The following is a 5,207-nucleotide window of genomic DNA, read 5'->3' on the forward strand; positions in this document are numbered from 1 at the left end:
TGCTGCATGGTTACATAAAATTAATCATGTTATAAAAAAACTAGTCAGGGATCAATCGTGAAAATATACACCCCAACAGGAGCAATATACACCCAAACTGTAACCAAATACACACCCAAGACTATTTCTTACCTTTTTGTAGTTCCTTCAATTTGTAGCACAGGGGTTGGTTCATTTTCTGTCACAGGTATTTGTTCAATTTCCGGCACAGTGGTTGTTTGGGAAAGTGGTAGACAAACTTGAATCGGAACTCTAAACAAGAAGAAAAATAAAAGGTTAACAAAGCCTCCGAAAATAAAAAGGTTATAAAGTTGAAATTTTCTTGAAAAACTCACATTGCAAGCGCTTCGGACTGCGTCTCTTCTCTCACAACCACCATGTTCTCTTCAGCTGGCTCACTGGCTGACTCTACAACCAGACTCAACCTAAAATACACCCTAAGAAAATTAAAAATACACGTGAAGCATTCAAAAGAAAGGACAAGCTTTGTTTTTTGAGAACTTACATACTTGCAGTTTTTGCTTTTTTTTCCTGGCTTTTTTTTCTCGAATAAAACATTAAAGGGCTTTTTTTTCTAAAAAAAATACATACAGAATTAGAAGTAGAAGGTAATAAAAGAATAAAAGTAACTGTTATTTGAAAGAGAAATTATATGCTCTCTGCTGGTTTGTTTACGCTACTTTGGTCTGTGTGTTCTTGAGATGAAGGATCATCACTTCCTAAGTTTATGTCCGGTATTCTAAACATAATAGAGTACATGTTATTCATAAAAAATACCATACTGTTAAATCAGGATAAGAAGATTTTATCAAATAAAGCTTCTTACGTTTTAGATGAGACATAGTGACCTTCCGTCGATCGCAGGTCAGCTTCCTTCTCCCTGGCAAACAACAAACAATTATTAGCAATGAAAACAACTTAAAATCTGAAATATACACCCCAACAAGACATACTCCTGTGCAGCAGATTTTTCATTGTTTTCCCTTAAGATTTCATCTAATTCTTCAGTTCCAATTTCAAATCTAACAGTACATGCATAAAAAAACATGTTAACAAATATAATTTTGATGATAGACGGTAATATAGCTTACAAAGTACTGTACCCATGATAGGATTGAGCTTGCTCAGGAGATGAATCCTCAACAATGACCTTTTTCTTTTTGGATTGTGTCTTGGGGTGAAAAAACAAGTATGAATCAGAAATACAAAATTAATTTGATCACAAAATACTAACCAAAGAAGTGCTTACTTTTGTGGTGTTCTCTGAGTCTTTTTCTTTGTTTTTTTCTTCTCTACTGGTGATGATTCTTCGCTTCTAAAAGTTAATAAGAGACGCTCTGTTAATACATGAAATCTTGATAATAAACTCAAAGGAAAGCAATAATAATTTCAGAACATTACTCATCACTTGATTCAGATTCTGAATCAGAATCCTCCTGAATCTTCTTTCTTTTTTTGGACTCAATTCTGGAAGGCAAACAATTATTATTTAAAAACATACTAAAAGGGATAAAATACACCCAAATGAATGCACAAAATACACCCAAATGAATACACAGAATACACCCAACTGGAGAAACAAAATACATCCAAGTATGTTACTTATTTTTTGGTTTTTCGGGTGGGTTGTTTCCTTGTTGAATTCTCTGAGTCTTCTTCAGTCTCAGACTCAGAGGTAGAATGGACCTCACTTTCAGTTGTTTCAGTCTCAGATGATGATGATGAACTTGCCTTCTTTTTTTTTGTTTTTTTGGTTTCTTCTTTTTTTTTCTTTTTTCTTTATTTCTTTCATTTTCTCCTTTGTTTCGGCCATCTTTACAATTCCCTGAAACATTAGAAATTTTAGTTAGCAGCATTCAGATAAATAAAATATACCCAAGATATTTTGTTCACTTACCATATGTTCCTCCATTTCTGCCCTCATTCTTTCAACCAACTGCTCTCTAGTCCAGTTGGCAATCCAGAGTTCTGGAGGTCTTTCTGCCCTCTTCTTGTCTTTATTTTTTGATAGATGAAAGTAAACTATCATCAGGGCAAACAGGCAGCCGTCAATTGCCTTTTTATTTTTTCAGATTGTAATCTGTTATGCCCTTGATAATAAAATTCAAAACATGTGCTTCCCAGTTTCGCTCTGTTATTGTGTCCATCTTGAAAATTGGTGCCAGGTGCACAGGGGAAATTTTGTTTATTGTCGTTGGTAACAGGAACGCCATCTGTATATAGAGGATGAAAATTCTCTTGAACATGAGGCGATCCTGTTCATTATCAACACCAATAGCCATCATCTCATCTGTCAGATTTTTGAGGGTCTTCCCCTAGAATCTTCTAAAAATTTGTTTGTCGTCTTCAGAAAGATCCTTATAATTGACTTTTTGAGGAAATAAATTTTTTACAAAAAGAAAAATAACATAGTATGAAAATCACTTGAAATACACCTGAATATGGCTCATATACACCTATGTTTGTAGCGAGTTACCTGATGCGTTGATGCCAAGCGCAGCTCCTATTGTTTTTGGTCTTACTTTAAAGGAACCGTAGCCGGTTTCGAGTCTGTTTTCCCCTAATTTAAAGGAGTTAGCCAACTCCTTTAATATTTGGTGATGCACCCTTAGCGACGGGATGTGCATCAGGCTACCAAATCCCAAATCCCTAACAATTGCTTTCTTCTCCTCGCTCATATTTCTGAATTTGTCACTCAACAAATGGATTGCACACTTAAGGTCTTTGGTTTGCTGTAAACAAAGCAAAATTAGAGTCAGATATATTTCTATTATGAAAAACTGATTTGATCTAAGACATATATTTGTTCTTACATTTTTTTCAGCTTGATTTTTGCCTGCCATTTTTTCTAAAATGAAAAATACACCCATAGATATCAGTCAGATACACCCATAGATCAGCCATATACACCTATACGGATTCTCATAAGTATTTAATTAGATCAGTTCAAAATGATGTTTCAATTCACTCAAACATGCATAAATATACAAGGTCAAGCAACATTACAAGGTCAAGCAATATACACCCAAGGACAAACAATATTTAGAATACTTGCAACAGTTGATTATATTACATTATATCAATTCAGAAATATACACCCAATAAATTATGCCATATACACCCAACAAATTACTCCATATACACCCACCAAATTATGCAATATACTCCAAAAAATCAGTTACGAGAAGAACTAGAACAAGAAGAACAGTAAAACCTAGAACAACTAAGAAGAATAGTAAAACCTAAAACCAAGAAGAACAGTAAAACCTAGAACAAGAAGAACATTAAAAACAGTAAAATGAGAGCTAGAACAAGAAGAACAGTAAAACCTAAAAAAAATGTAGAAGAACAGTAAAACCTAGTTCTTCGATTTCGAAATATGGAAAATCTACAAGATGAGTAAAATAGTAACGTACCTTGAGTAATATATCTTCGTTTTTTCTGGAGATTGTTGATGGAGAGTTCTATCTTGTGTTGATGGTTTCTGCTAATCTTCGCGACGAGTTCTATCTCTTCAATTTGGAATGTTGCTTGAAAATGGACGGTTTGTGTTTTCTTCGAAGGAGAAGTGGAAGAGTGCGCCATAAGGAGTGCTTTTTGCGAAGCGCAACCGTTGAGTGGCGCGCGTGTAATTTACGCTCCATTCAAAAGGAGTGAGTGCGCGTGGATTGAAGTCTAGGCTGAGCAACTTGTAACACTTGTAGACCTTTTTTGCTTGTATGTGTAGCAGGTCCGATAATGTATAATATGACCATTATAAACGTAACCTACGTTATTTCTTTATAAATACTACTTAACTAAAGTGTGTGAGTTGATAATTAAGTACTACTTATTTACATCTAAATCAAAATGAAAAGTGAGTCAATAAAGATAACATCTGAACCATGGAAACCTTCGTGAACACATTAACTAATTCACCAATTGCCTATTGTGTGTTTGCATTGGAGAAATGTTAAGCCAAATAAATTGTGTACAATGTAAGTCTATGCTTCTGATGGAATATAACATAATACAAGGTCGGGTATAAGTTAAACATTTCACACCCAACACGAGATTTTTATCGTACTAAAATATTAACTTATAAGTAAATGGAATTGAAAAATAAAAGATGTGTACTCGTAAAGTGCCAAATGTTAATTGGAGAAGTGAAAGAAGCCTGGTGCATGCACGTAGAGGAAGGAACAATATTGATAATCGTTTTTTATTTCATTTTCTATTTTTGTAATAATATCTAGCCAATGAGAGCGAAGCATGCACGTGATGCCCATCCCCAGCCCATAAGCATGGGTCTGATCGGGCCACAGGCCCATATCATCGATCCTGCATGAAATACAACAACGTGTCGCCTTCATACACTTCAACGTGTGACTGAGTCAATGACTACTCTACGATAAATTCATAAAATAAATAAATTAGAAGGACAATAATACCCCTCCGTAAGAATAGTACTAGGTGGGCCAGGTTCCATGGGAAACGGACAGAATATCATTATAGAGTGGGCCCATGATGAGTCACGAGAATTGAAGAGAGAGAAAAGAAGAAAAGGATTAGCTTTTGGATTTTAGCACAAAGAAAGGAGGGACAGAAATGTCAATCAACAACGTTACATGGGTGAATGCATTAGTCACCAATGTCACTTTCGGATAAGCCCGCCACCTGTTTCTTTAGAACCCCACCTCTTCCTTCTTTCTCTTTCTCACCTAAACAATAATTAATTCATATTAACTCTATGCTTATTATTTAATCTTTGCTTAGGATCCTCCCCGATCTCGACCCTATCCTTGTTTGAAATAATAAATAAATGAGAAATGCTAGAACCAACAATTTTTGTGATTCGTAGTCATTAAATAGTTATTAATGATAGTTTTAATGGTGTAAGATTAGTGTGAGATTTCATCCAATGACTCACTTTTTTTACTAGTTACATACTAGCCAAAATTTAACAAAGTTACTGGCCCTAGACTTTTCTTAAATAAATTAAACAGTTTAAAGAACATATCTTTGCTATACTAATTTCATTTTACAATCTAAAATTCATTAAACCTATAAATTAGAAAGTAGAAACAAAATTAAAAAATGGATTTGGAAGGCTGCAAAATTCTAGACAGAGAAAGGAGATAGGGGCCCACCATTAAGGCTAAACCACAATTATTGAGCACCAAAACCATGTCCTAATGAATCTCATCTCCTTCTATAAATAACCCCTT

At 34.5% G+C, this 5,207-nt stretch overlaps 1 long non-coding RNA gene across 1 annotated transcript; it reads right to left on the reverse strand.

Annotated features, from left to right (window-relative positions):
• LOC110266179 lies at positions 1,764 to 2,281 on the reverse strand. Its single transcript, XR_002353184.1, has 2 exons — positions 1,898 to 2,281; positions 1,764 to 1,825 (listed from the first exon to the last, which is right to left on the reverse strand). It is a non-coding gene; the product is annotated as an uncharacterized LOC110266179 (long non-coding RNA).

Source organism: Arachis ipaensis, chromosome B08 (genome assembly GCF_000816755.2).
Source record: "Arachis ipaensis cultivar K30076 chromosome B08, Araip1.1, whole genome shotgun sequence".
In the NCBI taxonomy this organism is placed as follows: Eukaryota; Viridiplantae; Streptophyta; class Magnoliopsida; order Fabales; family Fabaceae; genus Arachis; species Arachis ipaensis.